The sequence below is a fragment of the Neomonachus schauinslandi genome, chromosome 12 (assembly GCF_002201575.2).
Source record: "Neomonachus schauinslandi chromosome 12, ASM220157v2, whole genome shotgun sequence".
In the NCBI taxonomy this organism is placed as follows: Eukaryota; Metazoa; Chordata; class Mammalia; order Carnivora; family Phocidae; genus Neomonachus; species Neomonachus schauinslandi.
In genome coordinates, this window is record NC_058414.1 from 89,706,177 (window position 1) to 89,725,310 (window position 19,134).

The window sequence follows — 19,134 nt, forward strand, 5'->3', positions numbered from 1 at the left end:
ATACCTCTGAGTATGGGAGAAGCTACTTTAGAAACATGGGGAATTGGGGTTTTACCCTCAGAAGTCTTGGATTATAAAGAGAGATTATACTTTTCTTAATGTCTTTCCCTGAGAAACAGAAAGCAGCATATAGTCACAGTCCAGCTCCAGGAAAACAAAAGGTAATTATAGAGCAACAGATTTGCATTTACTGGCCAGGATCAGAAATGCTTACACTGGTGGTTCTTAAGTTTGATCATGTATTACAATCACCTGGAAGGCTTATTCAAACACAGCATGCAGACCCCACCCTCAGAGTTTCTGCGTTAGTAGGTTTGAGGTGGTACCTGAGGAGGCTTTTTAGCAAGTTCCCAGGTGAAAGTGACGCTGCAGATGAGGAACCCCAATTTAAGAACCACAGATTTAAACATAGTCAGAAGGTTATTCCATGGGGAGAGAGCAAAGTCTCAGGAACCAACGTCTGGTAGGAGCATAGACATTGAATCCAAGTGTTTAAGGGTATCTTAGCGATCCTTTGGCTAAGGCCCCTTATTTTACAATTAAGGACATGAAAGCCTGCAAAATTCAAATGATTTAATTAAAATACGAAGTTAGCCAGCCTTAGAATCTGGTCTAGAACCTAGAATCTATTTCCTATAATTTCTGGAAGACAGCCAGCATCATAATAGACCCTATTCTCAACAGACATATGGTGAAAATATCACACACACACACACACACACACACACTCTCACACACTATCTCAAACTTCACTGACTATGAAATGGCCTGGCTAAAAATTGCTGTGCCTAAGCCCTCACCTAAAGGTTCTGACTTCACAGGTGGAGGACGAGGCCCTTTTAGATTGCAACCCCATGATTCAAATGTAGGTGAACTGTTGTTCTTCAAGAAACATTGGCTTACCCAATGTTTTAAGCCAAAGAATCTACACAGAGCAAAGAACAGGATACCAAATGTCTTTGAATTTTTTTTATAAAATACTTCCACAGATTATGAAAAATCCCCCAATTCTCCTATGAGCTGGATGAGGTAACATTAATTCTTCCTTCTTAAAGAAACTTTGGACAAGTCTTTCCCTTCCTAGAGCCTCCTTTTCTTCATCTGTGTAAGGGGTAAAAGTATTTTTTTAAATATTTTATTTATTTATTTAGAGAGAGAGAGAATGCAGGGGTAGGGGCAGAGGGAGAGAGAGAATCTCAAGCAGACTCCATGATGAGTGTGGAGCCTCACTCGGGGATCGATCTCACAACCTGAGATCATGACCTGAGCTGAAATCAAGTGTTGGATGCTTAACCCACTGAGCCACCTAGGCACCCCAAGGGGTAAAATATTAAACCTGATCTCATACAACTGGTCTGAGGACAAAATGAGATAGGACCTTTGAAAGCAAATTGCAAAGGGTAGAATATTATCGAGATATTAGTTATCTTCATTACAGAGAAGCATCAAGAGTATGATTTTTTTTTAATCAAGTGGGATATCTGCAGATAAAAGATTTTTTTTTTAGGATTTTATTTATTTATTTGAGAGAAAGAGACGCAGCAAGAGAGGGAACACAAGCAGGGGGAGTGGGAGAAGCAGGCTCCCCGTGGAGCAGGGAGCCTGACACAGGGCTCGATCCCAGGACCCTGGGATCATGACCTGATCTGAAGGCAGACGCTTAACGACTGAGCCACCCAGGTGCCCCAAAAGATTCTTAATTGTATTATAATTGGCTCATCCTGGCAGAAGCTTACTGATTGGTCAAAGGAAACAGAGGTGGCAAAATCTCCATGAAATCACAAGATTTCAGCCTCAGAAGCCCCAGATTACCTGGCCCAGAATCTGCAGACTAACCTCTAATCTGGAACAATTTTAAGTATAATATATGCAGGGCTAAATGGCTTTCTTTGAAAATCTCTTGTCTAATCTCTATCCCCAGGCCATTTCCTGCCTCTTCTGACTCAAACTGGATTGGAAACCAGACAACTGACTTTCTGAGCTTTCTTTTCTTTTAGCAAAGGTGCAAAAATTATTTTTAAAGCAGAAAAACGACAATGATCCATTTACCTCCACTCTGCCCTCACCGTGAAGAAGAGCCCCGGGGTTGGGTGAAGAAAATGCGAGAAAGGAAGGGAGAGTGCTCCTATCGCCGCAGGCTGTGTGGAGGAAGGGGTGCTGAGTGAGGCCAGCGAAGCAGCCATCTTGGTACAACACATCCTCCCCCACAGGAGCCCTTTCAACAAAGAACACAAGAACCTTTCTCCCTTTGACGGCCTGGCTCTTGTTTTTCTCCACATATTTTCATCAAAATTTGTTGATGCGCAACAGTCTGGCTTTCACGGTTCTTCTGCTATTGCGTATCGGGCTCACCTCTTTCTTCCACTGGCTGCTCAAGTGAGGACTCTCCCATGACAGGCACGAGGTCATCCATTTGAGGAAAGGAAAACGAGCGGTTTCAGGGAAAGAGTGGGCATCTCGGTATGAGTGACTGGTGCTCATCTCAAAGGTGGTTACTTGAATTACAGAAGGCTCCCGGATAACAACCAATCTCTTCTGGAAGATGTGGCTTCAAACCCATTCCGTGTGAAATGCCTAGGCCTGATTACAGAGCCTTCTCGAAAGCCGACGCATCCAAGGAAGATTTAAAGCGAGGAGCAAAGGAATCAAAAATATTCCCCAGAAAATAAAATTGTTAATGGGGTCTTATCTCATTGTAGCTAGAGTGTGTTGCAAGATCTCCTGGGGCAGAAGGTACAGCAAGGAGCCTGGTTACCGCTGACCCCGTGGTGACACGCCTGGAGCTCGAGCTCATCAAAAGGCCTCCCCAGACACTGAGGAGGCCCACAAAATTCAGAGAGACCTGGGACACAAGGGTCCAGCTCATGCTCGGGTCTGGGGGTAATCCCATCTTGCCATATTTTCTTCAGACCCAGGACATCCACCTCTTCTCCCAAATCAGCCCTTTCTCTAGATGTCTTCTTTCTATCCATGGCACCAGAATTCTCCCAAACTGGTCAGCTTCAATGTCCCATTTTCCAATCACCCTTCAAATACCCACCTTCCAACCTAACATCTAGACTTCAGATCGCTTTTCTTGTCTCCAGAAAGGATCCCTCCCAAGTACCTCGTTACACCAAGGCATCAGAAATGCATTCATTTGGTATTGTGCCCAAGCATTGGGCAAAGAGCTCCACAGATAAGTAAGGAAGGGACAGTCATTTAAAGTAACTGTTCAAGAATAAACTCAGGATTCACACTGTTTTCTCTATCTAGAACGCCCCCTTCCTTATCTTCTTCAAGCTTTAAACACAAGTTAGGAGACGTGATCTCCTAGAAGCCTGCTTTGAATCCACCCCCAGCGGACTTAGGTGTCTCTCCTACGGACTTTCAGAAGTGCGGATCTAGATCACTGCACGGGCACTCCACTGATGTGTGTGCCTGTCCCCCAGCCAGACTGTGGGATGTGAAGACAGAGACGGGGCTGTATTCATCTCTGCATTCCTAGCACTTAACGTAGAGCTCAGCACACGGTGTTCATTGCATGTTTTTGAATCAATGAATGAAAACTAGAAATCATAGAAAGTTGGGGAACAGAAAAAGAAGTATTCATTTCAACTGGGGCAGTAAAGACAATTTTCATGGAGGAGATGGTATTTAAGCAAAGCGCTGAAGCATGAACAGGATTTCCAGAATGTGAAAGGATCAAGGGCTTGAGGGGGAGGGCTGTATGCAGAGGATTATTTTTTAAAACCTAACAGATTCTCTCCACCTCTAATCTATTACTTTTCTAAAAATCATCTTTCTTATACTTCACCACTTTTTTCCCCCCCTTCCTTACTGGTGGACAACCTTCAGTGATTCCTTTCTGTCTAACACAGTGCAATTCAAGCACGTTAGCTTGCATTCAGGGGTCTTACTCTTGCTGTCCTATGCTTTTTTTCTGCTAACTTTGGTCCTCTGGCCACCTACTGTGTGCACACATCGGGCCCGTCTGCAATCAGTCCCCTGTATCTTGATTTTGTCATCTCCTTGGCTGTCCCCTTTCTTCACCCCTCACCTGGATGCTTCCCCCGCCCCACCCTTCTCCCACTCTCAACAGCACTCTGTCTCTGCAAATCCTACCTCCTCATGTGATCCCCCTTTGCCGCTCCAGACCAGAACACTTTCTTCCTCTAGGTAACTTGATCGAACTATTCTTTTACCAATTCATCATATGCTATACTGTATAGTTTTCTAACTACAAATCCACTGTGTCCCTCTTAGGAGGACCCAGACAAGGGACCTACAGGCTAAGATAATGGATGGTGTCCCTCTGTAACATGCACAGTGTCTCAGACAAATACTCCACTGGCTAAAAATTCTCACTGAATTAAATACTCCTCTAAGGATCTACGAGGGGTCTGTAATTCGGGCAGATACCTTCTTATTCAGCTACCAGTGGATAGGGTGCTTATGACAGAAAATTTAATGAGAATAAAATTCTATTATTCGTTTGTTACGAAATGACTAACTCTGCCTCTGTTACGAAATAAAAACTTCCCACTTCTCTCTCTTGTTGATAAAATTACAGTCACAGTTACTCTTACCTTGTCTACACAGCCAAGGTAATGCCTTTTTTTCCTTCATACTGGGTGACTAGCCCTTTAAGACAGGTGCACCCTTCCCACTGTTTTCACGCCAGCCCTTGTAACTGTGGGACTCCTTCACGCTCTTCAGCCTCCCAGGCTTTGCCTCGAGTCAAACCACATCAATACCAGTCTCAGACCTAATCGTGAAAGACATCGGGAGGCAGAGGGCTCAACACTTCATCCCACACAACAGGCTGTGGGGCATGGAGAATCCATCGCCTAACCTTTCCCAGCCTCTGTCCATCTGGGCCCCACTGTTGGATGTCCAGGCTTGACAGGGAATGCTTCCCAATGGGGAACTGTAGCAGGACTTTCTACCCCATCCTTTGGTTCCTATTGTGTGTTCAGCTGCTGGAGCTAGCTGCTAATCAAAGCCAGAGGCTCTCATACACAAACACAGCATTGTGGCCTCCCCAGGGCTGGAACACAGCAATCCAACAAACAATTTAGTCAGGTGATAGCAGGCCCAGACAGAGCATCTCCCGGACACCCTCCTGCCTGTGTTCCCCTGTCCCTTCCTCAGCACAAGCCCCTTGAACCACCAGGCCAGGCCAAGTGATGCTTGAGGAGACAATGGAAAATGAACCAATACATGATAATATGCAGCCGAAGAGGTCTAGCCTAATGACAGACTTCTTTGTCCAAGGGAGGGTATTCTCCCGATCGGTGGGAGGTAGAAATAAATTACACAGTACAAGACCTTATTTCTAGACCCTGGCCAAGGGAAAGAAGGGAATACTGAGCCAAAACCTCTTCAGATACTCACGGGACCCTTGTCATGGACCAGGGGGAGGGAGGTAGAACAGTGTGCTGCTTAAGAGCCCTGTGGTCAGAACTATTTGGACTCCAATCTTAATTCTACCTCTCACTAGCCTGTGATCTTGGACAAGTTAACTTAACGATCCTGAGACTCCGTTTCCTCATTTTTAAACTAAGAAGGAAAACGGTCTTTCTCCCACGGGGTTGTTGGGAGTATTTAATCTGGAACTGAATGTAAAGTTCTAGCACTGTGTCCTACACGTAGAAAGCACCCGGCAAAACATTAGATAGCATTATTCGAGCTGGTGGATGGTGCTCAGAAGGGAAAAAGGGGAGGAAGTCACACAAAGAGTGAGCAACGTCTGCAGCTTCTAGAAATCGCTGATGGTAAGGGACAAAGTCTGGCCCTGGAAGTTCCCAGAAACAGCACCTCAGAGGTGCTGGCAGGTCCTGAACTTGACTGACTGCCATGTGCGCCCAGAGCACAGCAAGGGAAGCGAGGGATGCCGATGGCCAGCATGAAGCCTGGATAAAAAGATGCCTCATCAAACAGCAGAAGGCAGGCCTCTGGGCGTCTGAACATTGAGAGTGGAAATATCCCTGAGTATGAAGGATTGAGGGGAAAAGAAAAGCTGGAGATGCCAAGGAAAACAATTGCTCAGGTCACAATTTGCGGCTGGGCAGCCAAGTAATATTAAATCTTGCCAGGGTTGGCGGGGGGAAACCAGTGGGGATGGGAGGTGGGGGGTAGAAACTAGGTAAAATGTTATCCTAATTCTATGCAGCAACAAATGTGAATTGAGTACCTGGCTCTATGCCAGTTGCTATTTGGGCAGTGATGAAGAGAAAGAACTAGAAATGATTACCAAGCAATAGAGTTTTAGAAAGATGAGATTCAGTGACAAGACACATGACCACTGAAACTCAGAATTAATATAATGATTTCCATTAAATACAAAGGACCAACGATCCAAAATGATTTAACAATTGAAGCATCTTCAGAGGCTCCTGAATGCCTCAATTGGTTAAGCGTCCGACTCTTGATTTCAGCTCAGGCCATAATCTCAGGATCATGAGATCGAATCCCACGTCGGGCTCCATGCTCAGCAGGGAGTCTGCTTGGGATTCTCTCTCTCCCTCTGTCCCCACCTCCCCACTCGTGCACACCTGCACACATGCCCTCTCTATATAACAAAAAATAAAAGCTTTTAAAAAAAATGGAAGCATCTTCATATGGAGATCAACAAATGGAAATAGTATCAGATGTTATCTTGAGGAACAGGTCCTAAGATCTGCAGATTTGTTTCAAGAAACACCAGTCAATATTTGTATGTCTTACCCTTTCTAGTATGTACCTCAAGTGTCCCTCCTTGAAGCCTTACTAATTGGTCTGTACTTCACTGCCCTGTTACCTCTTCCAACTCAGAGGTTCCTGGCCTCTCTGCAGGTCTCACGGATATCCCAACCCCACTGCAGCATGATGAGTCATAACAGATACAAATATTTAACACTCTCAAGGGACAGAGTGTGATTTTGTTAAAGTTGCACCAAGAATAGAGATAAGCAATCCCTTATCACTCTGGAGTCCATCCCCTTTTGAGAAAAACAGCCTCTAATACTTAGGTTGATCTTCTTCACCAAAGATATATTTAAAATCACGGTAAGAAGAGTAGTTACACTTTCCCCCGATTCTGTATTGGTTTTCAAATGTTGCTTAGGTTCTAATGGATGATAATAACCTGGGCCACACCTTGGTGTGAACTTGGAAATCAGATAAGGAAGAGGTCAGTTGGAGGAGGGAAGGAGACAAGGGGATACCAATTTGTTCTTCAACATAATATTGGACTTTTTAATAGAAAGGGCCAAGCCTAAACTTTTTCTCATTTAAACAAGATACTTAACATTACCCATTACAGCTGATAAATGGATGGCAAGGTACAAAACCAACCCAGGAAGCTCACTGGCATGTGTGCAGCCAAGCCGTGGGCCTGGAGGATCCTGCTGTGCTCCAGGGCATGAAAGGGAGCCTCTCTGTCTCCTCCTTGATCCCCTTTCATGATCCCTCCTGAGGGTGGAGAACACATGGATGGAGACAATGGGCTAGAGGACGTGCACCTTTATGGAAGAGTTGGCTCCAGCGACCAAATCGTCTACCTCTCGGTCTTGCACCCAAGATTGTTCAGGTCCTAATTGAGACACTGGAATTGCTGCTACTGTTTTTGTCTTCAAAAGCTTCCTCTGAGAAGAACAAAGAGGGGCCACGGTTGCTCCACAAGAGCTTGACTTCATGGTGTCTTTATACCAAGAGGCATCAAGAGCCCAGGAGATTGGGAAAGCAAACAAGACCAATCCAGCCCAGAGAAGTCTCCTAACAAACCCCACCAGAGCCAGTGGGCTCATTGGTTCCTCCACAGTGGAGGAAACCTCAACTCTATCTAATAGAATTTTCTGGGAGGCCTGAAGTTCCTCTCCCCAAGCACAGGGCTTCCGACTATCAGGTTTGGGGATGTTTTCCCTAAAATCTCAAACCAAGTCCACTTCCATTTCTTTTGTCTACTGGTTCTGCTGCCTTTGAAGTTAACCACTCTCATTTTAACCACTTGCAGGAGCACATCACTGGATGAGACGTGAGACACCCAGAGTTAGGCTGCCTTTTGGAAACATGGATCTATTTTGAGAGAAATTTGTTAGAAATCCACCTCTACCCACTAACTCCTGCTGAATTATTCTGATCTACTTCTCCAAACCAAATTCATTTATGACAGCCTTGAAGTTACATCTCCAAATCCCCAGATATCACATATCAGAGGGCAAACTCTGTGATCCCTGTCAGACTAAAACTGCTATTTAAAAAAGGCTAAAAATCATTTCAGGCTCAAGTTGGTGGGAATCCCAATACTGACATAGACAATCAAAGCGTTTAACTACCGCCTATCCTCTCCGATCAGGAATGCGGTTGTCAAACGCCAATTTGATCTGACTCACTTTCAACTAGAGCCAATTTGTACCTTAGTCATTCCAAATAACAACAGAGCAAATAAACAACTCCCCACTGGGTGCCAACGCATCAAAGAGCCACAGGCTTCAAAAGGTTTGCTGCCCCCGCAGGTTACCCACCTGCAGTGCTTTGGGCCCAGAGGGTGCCTAGCCTCCTGGGAGTGGCTAAAGGGGTTAGATGGGCCCTGGGCAAGATCAGGCAGCTGTGGCTTCCCTGGGGACACTTTTACCAACCCTCCCCCCCCCCCCCCCCCCGCAAACACACACATGTATCTGGAAGGGTCCTCAAGGATAAGAATGGAAGATACTGTTTACTCAGCTTGACCTTTAATTGGCATACACTAAATTCCACAGGATTGCTAAATTCCACAGGATTGCTAAATTCCACAGGATTACGTGTTCTTGGTTAAGCAGTACATCCTTTGCTGGGACAAAGATTTTGTTTGTTTGCTTCCAGGGATTATATTTGTTTTCATTTTTCTACTTCCAACTTTATTAGGAGACTCTGTAATAGTAATTGACTAGGCTTTTTTTTTTAGGATTCAAAGTTCCCAATGTCAAGCTAAATAAATTGAATTTCCATCTTAATTGGCCTATTTAGTAAAAACAAATGCACATGAATGTGTGTAAAGCTATTAAAAATATAGCATGCATTAATTATAATGTTGGTTTTTGAAAGACATATCATTATTCACTCAACTACTTTTTAAATAGTAGATCAGTAGATCTAAAACTGTAGATGTGTATCAGAGATATCAGTAGATCCTAAAACTGTAGATGTATATCAGAGTGTTAATAGCAGTATCTGTTTGGAGCAAGACTCTGAGTTTTTCTTCTTTATAGTTTTTAAAACTTTGAGCATCTTATACCATGAACACATATTTTTCTAGGATGAGGAAAAAATGATGTTTGTTTCAGGAATATATTTCTGTTTTTCTAATAACAAATATAATAATGAAAAAACCTTTATTATTTTTCATATGATTAAAGTGACGCCACCTTTTCACAAGTTTGACATGCATGGAGCTATATTTGAGATTCTGAATATTGCCAAAGACATTGAATTTAATAGTTAAATGTATGTTGTAAATTAAAAAAGAGGATATGAATAAAGGCTCTTGTTACAAAATTTAAGTATCTAAATTCGTTAAAATAATCTAATAAACTACCTGCTTCCCTTCCTAGAACAGTTCAGTCTTCCTCAGTTATACCCCTTGGACCACATCCACAGAAATATATTGCACAGAGAAGGCAACATTTTTTTTTTTTTGTAGAAAATATTTTTTGAACAACAAAATTGACCCTTGCCTAAGATTCTCCAAAGCTGCAGCGTATTTCTTTTAAGCTAAAGATCCCACTTCAGGCTTAACATGGACGCCCCATAGGACCAGCTTGCACATACCCACTTACAGCCCCTATGGTGTTCTTAGGATCTCAAATGAAGACCACTCTCTGTCAAAACCTCAGGGATGATCCTTGGATATTATGGGCAAGAATCCCAGGGCTAGGTTTAGAAAAGGCTACATTATTAGCAAACAAGGAAGGCTGGTGTGAAAATATCGTTTGAAAATTGTGTGTGGTCTCCATTTGTTTTAGCTTGAGTGAAGATTTTCTGTTACCCAAGAATGGTACTGAGATATGTTCCTTATTGCTTAAACCTGGCTCTGAGGCAAAAATCTCTGGCTCCTTCTCTGGGGAGCCCAGCGTCTTCTTGGAAGTCACAAAGATGGAGGACACCTGCTCGACTTCCATTACAGTATGGAAGGGACAATCAAAGAGAATCCTACTCAAAACCTAAAGAAGAGAATATTCTAGCACCAAGAAAACAAATATTATATCCTTTTCATAATAAGAGTGAAGTTTCCTAAACACGTCTCACTAGCTTTTAAGGCCAATTAAGGCAGCAGGATTTGGATCACTTGTCCACTCCAGGGAAAGCACTGGAAGGAGATACTTGTACACACCTGGCAGGGGGGCCTCTTACTCTAAGGGTCTTCAGCTGAGGCAAGTAGGAATTCAGATGGTGATTGCGCTTTTATAAACAACCAAACACTGTAAATATTTGGACATGAAGTATAGGCATGAGCAGCTTTTGCATGTAGCAAGAAGGGTTATTGCCCATGACCCTCAATGTTTGTATTAAGCTGTGAATGTCATGACCGGAGAGTTCTGATCCCTCTCCCATTCTCTCAAGTTCGTTCATCTCCACCCTAGTGGCTGGCTACTCAAAGTCAGGTCCCCGGGCCAGCAGCTGGCTATTGCTATCGCTGTAGGAGACGTGCAGGCTCTAAGAGTCTGCCGAATGCCTGCTAAACCACAGTCTGCATTTTGGCAAGATCTCCAGGGGACTGAAATGCCCGTGAAAGTGTGAGGAGCGCCTGCTACAGTGTAAACAGTGTTGCTATTCAATTGCAAAGACTAAATTTAGCAAGCATAACTGATTGAAAAATTTGGTATGTCTCCTTGACAACTCTTAGGAAGAACTATAATATTTAGTAAAAGAATGCAAAACCATTTTAGTTTAGCATTTTTTTTAGGATTGTCTTTTTTTTTTTTCTCCCCCCCACTCCGACTCAGATTTTCGTTTCTTCATACCCTTCACACATCTCTCCTCCTACTCACTTCAACCGGTCAAACTTACCTTCGAGCACCTTAAGCCATCTCTAGGCATCCTCAGAAAGTGACAATGACAAGCAGCAGAATCAGGGAAAAAGAAAGAACTGGCCCCACTGATTTTATTACGAACCGCTCACATCTAGCGTAAGAGTTTACAGTTTATGAACGCCAGATTGTCACAATGTACCTTTATCACCGAAGGCAAAGCAAGTGATACCATCACCATCCTCACCAACACCTGACGGCTAAAAAATCCTGAGGTTGCATGAGATTCCATGACACACGCACCATCCCACACCGAACAACAGGCAGAACTGCAAGGAAACCATGTGGGTTTCTGCAGCTTCACCTGGACTCCTTCCTCTGAGCTCATGCTTCCTTGGTGGCAGCAGGAGTCAGGGAGAATGCGGTTATGGGCATCCCCAGTGTCAGCAATGGGATGGCTGCATTGGACTGGGGGGTGCCCTGAAAGCACAATGCTCTCCTAGATGCTACAAGGCAGGCCACGGTCAGCAGAAGCCTGATTTGGAGACCCCAGGCCTTAAGCATGACCACACGTTGTAGGTTTCTTTTCAGAGGAAGGGAATTTGGGAGCTGCCTTTGCAGAGAATGATCTGAGAGTGTGGAGAGCAGCAGAAGGGTCTCACCCAGGTTTCCGTCTGCCTATTTGAGAACCCAACTGGGCCTGAGAAATAAAAGCCGTGGGGGAGCGCGGTGTCATTGTGCACAGTGTCATTGTGTCCCCCCCCGTAATTAACACCTTCATCACCCTCATCCAACACTCCCTAGCTATCAGACTCTGGGTTCAGTCCTTCATGTTCATTTTCTAGATTAATAGTCATGGCAATCCTACAAGGGAAGTATTTGTGCTCTCATTAAAATGAGAGACCAGGCAATTGAAGAAAAACCACAGTATCTGCTGATGGTCACAGAGCTAGTAGTAAGTATTTCTGTGGTTTCTACCTTGATTTCCTTGACCTTGGAGCTCAAATATGGGAGTATTACAGCTAATATGTCTACTGCATCACCAGCATCCAGGTGGCCTGTCACATGTCCGGGTTCCTTGATTCCACCCCTTAAGTCAGAATCTGTAGGGATGGGCCTCAGGCATCTGGAAGCTAGGACAGGACTCTAGTTATTCTGATAAACACTGAAGACAGGGAACCACTACCCTAGGTTATTTGGCCTCGTACTATATATACTTTGGAGTTTAGGTTTGATATAAGAGGCAACAGGGACATGAAAATTAATTAGCCAAAGGAAGAAATGACATTATGTTATAGACGAGAAGAAAATACCCAAAGTAGGAATTTTAAAACCTTTATTTTTATTTTTTTTTTAAGATTTATTTGTCAGAGAGAGAGAGCATGAGCAGGGGGAGAGGCAGAGGGAGAGGGAGAAGCAGGCTCCCCGCTGAGCAGGGAGCCCCATGCGGGACGTCAATCCCAAGACCCTGGGATCATGACCTGAGCCAAAGGCAGATGCTTAACGACTGAGCCAACCAGGCACCCCAAAATCTTTGTTTTAATACTTTCATGGCACTTACTGAGAGGTCACCTTAACCTCTCTAAGCTTAACTGTATCCGTTTGGAAAAAAAAAAATCTTTCTCAGCCTACCTCACTAGAATTGTTACAAAAATATAAAAAAATAAATGTAAAAAGTCCTGAAAAGCAAATGTTTTATAGCCACATTGGAGTAACGATGAAAATAAGTCTTCAAGCGATTAGTCTTATAGCTTTGAATTGCATGGTCTGTTAAAGAAGAGATAAGTCAGATTTCTCTCCCCATTATGGAGGTAGCCATGAGTCAGAGACCATTCAAGGTTTGGGCATAAAGTGGACGAGGGGGAGTATGATTAGAAAGACAGGTCAGAGAACTGGCAGGCTTAGATGACCCTTGGAATGAAGGAGGTGAAGAAATGAGAGATGGAGAGGCTTTTTACAGAGGTTCGAGGCTGAGAATGGGGGTGCTCAGATTTAAATAAGAAATTGGCACCAGGTGATGTTTAGAGGGATTATGTATAGAGAACAGATCATCAAGGTCTTTGGAGCATGAGAGGCAGAGAGAATGGTATTGAGTCATTTATTTTTTTCACTCATTTCCCAGACATTATTGGTCATTTTCAATGGTCTGGTGCTAAATATTCTAGGGTTCTTGAGATGAATGGGAGAGAGTCCCTGGCGTTAAGGGTGCATGGTGTGGGTGGGGTGGAGCTTGTGGTAATGGTGAGTAACTATGACAGGGGAAAGATGAGCTCCTCCAGGGTCAACCCTGCTGGGAAAAGCAAGAGTTAAAGTCACTTGAAGGGGAGAAGAGAAGAGCAGGGCAGAATCAGAGCTCCACCTAGAGGACAGATTTGCCTGGGAAACCGTCCTTGGGTGCCTTCAACCTCTGACTCAGTTTCATCCAAATTCCACAGCTAACAGGGAGGATTTGCTTTCTTTTCCTCCATGCATAGATTTCCACTGAAGGACAGTCATCTCATGTCCGGTATATATTTTCCTGAAGAGGCCATCTACGGTGATGCGTCAAGTCTTTAATATTATATTTATTCCAAATAACTCCGAGTGAATTCTCAGATGTCACTTTCACTCATTTCCTATCTGCCTTATCACATGGCCAATGTGAAATGAAACCACAAAGGAATCGAGAGTTCAATTTCTCTTCCAGAACAAATGGCAATGCAGTAACCGAAAGACAGTGATGATTCTGAAATAAATATTATCACCTTCTCCGTTCAGCCTTTTTGAGTTAAACTTCCTTTTTTCTCATTAAAATGTTTTTTTTTAATCACTTTTTTGCTGGAACTGCTTAGGACAAAAACTTTGTATGTACATATCTTACTGTAACTTGTGTTGTAGTTATTTTAATGGTATTCACACATACACTGAGTGGCCCATAAGCTATTTGAAAGCCTATTTATTTTTGTATCCCCTATCACACTACCTGACATGTAATGGGACAGTCAATATGTGTAGAAGTCTGTTGGGATTAAGAATAAAATAACAAGAAGTCCTTTGCTTTAATCTCCTTCCCCAACTAGGATTGTGTTTAAAGCATCCCCTTTAGTATTCATTTAAAAAAAAATTTTAGATGTGACACCAAAACTCAATAGAGAATGGAGAGATTTGAGAGTTCTCTCATGAAAATTGGAGTAGAAACTCAAAGAGTCATGATCAATACTGAAGCATTTGGAGAGAGAGGGAGCGGTAGGGGGCGAGATCTGAATATTTGGAAATGAATGTCCACATGTCTACATTTGGAAGTTGGGAAAAGAAGCAAAAAAAAAAAAAGTGCTGAGAGGAGTGGCCAAGGAAGTTGGAGAAAGTTAATATGTCAGGGAGGTTGCACTAAAAGATAATCAGATAATCATAAGAAAGCAGCGTTGGCAAGCCATTTGTTTGATGAAATGACCTGTAACTTTTAAAGTGTTTTTCCAGAGATGGGGGGGGGGGGAAGCTATAAATGGATTTTCACTGTCTGACATCTCTTTTAAATGTATTTGTAATAAAGGATTTCACAAGTTAGCACCATTTCCATATACAAATGGAATTGTAAAACTGTAAGCCTTAGAGAAAAGAAACTGTTTTATTTCTTGAGTATATTACATTGTCTAGCACGGTATTAGGCAGCTAGCATTTATATAATAAAAACTGTTTATTATGGTTAAATTGACTCGTCATAGGAGCAAGAAACATTGCATTGCTGAGGGAGGACCTGGGGGGATGGAGGTGAGTAATTCTGGCTCCACTGAAGTTGAGAAACTAGAGGAAAATGAAGCCAACACCTCTCATAGTGATGAAAGCATAAACTGATCCTAGCCAGGGTCTTAATCAAAAGGGAAACAATCCAGGGTAGTCCACAGAGAGCACATTGGACCAATAACCAGATTTCAGTGAACCAGGTCAGAAAAATGTGAAAATTTCAGCTAAAAAAAGCCCAGCCTTCCATGAATCCCAAGATATGGGCAACCCTTCCCGATACATAGGTACATAAAGGTGTATACACCACCACAGATATGGCAAAGGAATTGGGCAAGACACCCTGGGACTTGTTAAATGGGAAATGATGGCACTGGATGAATAGAAGGGAGTAATGAGAGCCAGACGAGGGGGATAGGGAAGTGTTAAAGTTGGAAGAAGTGGAAACAAAAGGTTAGGAATACAGCATGCTATTTGCCTTTTAAGTGACATTTTGGTTTGTACTAAGCACATTTCTTAGAATTAAGAGTCAGTTACGATGACTCACTTCTTTCAAGATTCATATACAAAATTTGACTTTTTTTTTTTTTTTTTTTACTAAGTATGATGTTTAGGAATCTAAGAATTCTGCTTTTAGGAAATACATCATGATGATTTTTTTTTTTTTTGATATGTCACTTCACCTAAACCCACTGTGAAGAAATGGTTAAAAAAACAAATCCCAGAAGAAATTAAATTTTATTTCTCAAAATATCTCAAGCATCAACTATTCACTGTATTCTTTGCCTATGCTGAAGAAATAGGGATTCGTGGCAAATGTGATCTACATAATTGAATCCACAATGTTACCATAAATATAACACCCTCTGATGATGTCACATTATAGCTACTCTTTTAAACCGCAGATACTTTTTTTTTTTTTTTTTTACCAAATATTAAAACAGGGCAGAACGAAAGCCTTGTTATATTTGACAACCTAGGAAGATCGTATGACACTGAGAACTCTGCCACATATGAGACTGGCATGAAGTGGTTGGAAAAATGGCTCGATGGATGGAAACTTGAATTGGCCATAAACATCAGGAATGAAGAACAACTTTCCAGAGTCAGGCTGTGGCCCAAATCCCACTCAGGCCAGTTGGCTCTGGATCGAAAAAAGCCGGCCCAGCTCATAAAGAGAAGATCCGTATCTGAATATTACCTTACACAGAGCAAAGGCATGGCCTTGTGCCAAGAGGAGACAGAAGTGCTTCTGGTTATTCATTAGAACAGCAGCCTTAACCTTTTAAAGGAGCCCCATTCAGCATCCCAGCAATGGAAGGGCACAGAGCCTGGACTCCCCCCAGGGCTCCAGAGTAAGCCACACCTTAAACTAGACTCCAAGGCACTCAGGTGTAGACCATGCTTGCTCTCTGATCCCCCTGGGTGCTCTCAATGTGGACATTACCTTCAGGAGAGAAGTCAAGGACCACTCCCCAAAGCCCTACGCCACCATATTAAAAGCAGGAGTGGAGAACTTTTATACTCTGAATTTTGACTTCTGGCCTTCGATCTGCCGTTAGCTAACCACACAGACCATTTAACTCAGTCTCCTGAGAAAATATGAAGAGTGATAAAAAAAAAAAACCAAACCAAAAAAAACACATGTGAGAAAGGATCAGAATCCACATGAGAGGTCATTTAAATGAGAAAGCGAGAGTATCTTCAAAGGGGGGAAAAAAAGCATCTAAACCTAAAATATTTCATTTCTAAGATTGATTTTATTGATAAAAGCAATTAAACTATTTGGGGACCTTATTTCTCTCAGGTTATTTCCAAAGATCAAGTTTCGTGAAAAATTCAAACAAGGCAACTGGCTTTACTAGAGAAAAAAAAATGCCCATTTAAAAAAAAAAAAGTGTGTCCTGCTACATATTGCTGTATGTAAAGACCAAATGAGGTGCACTGAAGCTCTCAATAAATGTGCAAATTTATTACTCCAAATATCATGCAAAGAGGTCTAGGAAACCACAGAACTATGTATTATTATATAATATATATGTACTGTTAAATTATCCTCATTCTCTGTAATACCTCATTTAAACATCCGGTAATACAAGTTATATATTAACAGGATGTTAATTGGGCATTAACACTGCTCCCTCTTCAAAAATACAACGCGGGGAGCCTGGCAGCGCAATCCGCTAAGCGACCCCACCTGGTTTCAGCTCAGGTCCTGATCTCAGGATCGTGGGAATGAGCCCTGCATGGGACTCTGTGCTCAGTGCGAAGTCGGCTTAAGAGTCTCTCCCTCTGCCCTTTGCACGCGCTCTTTCCCTTTCTCAAATAAATCAATCTTTAAAACAAAGAAAATACAATGCAGTTGTATCCCCACGTGACCAGCTGAAAGAGAGCACCTACTGTGGTCCTGTATGGCTTCAGGTGGGCACTCCTCACAGATCTCACTCATGAGAAGAAAACTCTCCTAAAGGGAGCCTGGGAACAGTAGGGATGGGGGGGGGGGGAGATTACCTTCTGAAGATGTAAAGCACAGTTAGAGAACTCACAGCACAAAAGTTTCTTAAAGCACAGAATAATGGAAGTAGGGTATTGTTGTTGTTTAAATAAGAAAAAAATCTGCTCTAGTTTCAATGAGAAAGTACGAGTATCTCCACTCTAAAGGAACCCATAGCCCAAAAGGGGAAAAGAGCTAATACCCGCTCTAATTTCCTTTGAATTTAACTGGACTGTGAGTGTTTTTTAATGATTTGGTCTTTAAAGTGCATAATTTACTTAAAAAGGCACATAATGAAGATGGAAAATGCATGCTTTATTTTGTGCTGGGAGACACTTCTTTTGTTTCGCTATCAATACCTTGAAATATCTCCACATATCAATTAGTCCCCAGTAATCAAGGGGCTAAATGGGCTCTACTGTTTCATCAGCTTCACATTTGCCTGGAATCATGAAACTGCTTCCTTATGTTACTAGTCCAAAAGCTCTTCTTGGTAGCTCCTCAACCTCCTCCCAGGCCCTTGCTCCCACACTCACAGGCACACACCACCTTTCTCAAGCTGCTAAAACAACATGCCCACCCAGACGAAAGATGCTCAGACAGAGGGAAACTTTGATGTCCCGCCCATTGTTGATTCTCCCTCATCTGCCTCCTCTCCGCCCCCCATGCCACTCCTATTTTTTTCAATGTATCCCCAAACTTACAAAGCAGCTGTTAACATAGATAAAAGGAGTTAACAGCAAAGTGTGTATAAACTAGAGGTGTGTGTTCTGTGTGTTTTTGTTAAGGAGAAAGAGGTGTGTGTGTGTGTGTGTGTGTGTGTGTGTGTGTGTGTGTTCAAGACAGGAAGTTTGAGGTTTTGCATGGGAAGGAGGAAAGGAGGTGAGTACGTTCCTTGCTTTAAAAACGTTAATTTCTTAGAAACTAAGTATCCGGCAAATTAGTAATAAACATACCCCACTCTTATGTACGTGAGCTGCAAAGTTCAAATGCCTGCATCCAGGGCGGTGATTAAAGGTAGCATTCAAATGAGGAGACGGGTTTAAGGTGTGTGTTTTAAACTTTGGATGTGACCCTTTCTAGAGCCCCTCCCGGGCTGGCGGGCAAGACCAGGAGTGTCGCGGCTCCGTGCGGGACTCTCGCTGTCCCCCGGCCCTGGGAGGAGCAGCCCCCCGCAGAGAACCCACAGGAACCAGCGCGGAGGCCGCCGCTGGCAAGCCCAGGTGCAGGCGGAGACGCGGGGAAAGGCCGGGACCCCGAGCCCCGCCGGCTCAGGCGCCGCAGACACACCTCCCAAGGCAGGTTTTACAAAGCGCGAAGCCCCGGCGTGGTGTCCCGCTGCAAGCAGGCGCGCGGTGCACAGGCATGCAAGGCAGCACCCAAGCTGCTTTCCTCCCACTCACGTACCCGCACCCTGACTCCCAGACCCGACCCCCCTGCCCCCGCCTCCCCGGCCAGCTATGCCTCAGTTGGCCTCCGGAGCAAATCCGTTTTGGAGGCAGCCCCCTCGCAGGGACGACCAGGCAGCCTCTCTGCCACTCGTCCCGCCATCAGCGGCTGGCACCCGGACAAGTGGGCGAGGGTAAAGGAAAGTCGCCCGGGGCCGCCGCCGAGAATCGCGCTGCTTCCCACTTACTTGGAGTTGCAAACGCCGCACGCGCTCGGGCTGCCTTTGTTGAACGCGGCGAGGCTCTGCGCTCGGTCGGGCGCCGGGTGGCCGCTGGCTGCGCCCTCGCTGCCGGACGCTGACGGCCCGGGCTCCCGCTCCCCTGTGCCCGCTTCGGCTCGTCCTCCGCGCCGCGGCTCCCTCGGCGGGATTTGGGACGGGCAGGCGGGGAACCCGATCCAGCCTCGGCCTCCGCTGCGCCCTGCCGGGGAGGGAACGGAAGGGAAATGGTGAAGGGGAGGGATGAGCGGAGCGGGCAGGGCGAGGACGCAGGCTGGGCGAGGGAGGGA

The 19,134-nt window shown here is 44.1% G+C and overlaps 1 protein-coding gene across 1 annotated transcript in view; it reads right to left on the reverse strand.

The window, feature by feature from the left end:
* The window catches only part of PTN (pleiotrophin), a 98,554-nt gene extending 79,676 nt beyond the window's left edge, over positions 1–18,878 (reverse strand). Inside the window, exon 1 of the mRNA XM_021692934.1 lies at positions 18,815–18,878. The gene's annotated coding sequence lies outside the window, so the exon portion shown is untranslated. The remainder of the gene's footprint in view (positions 1–18,814) is intronic.
* Between the last annotated feature and the right edge of the window lie 256 nt (positions 18,879–19,134).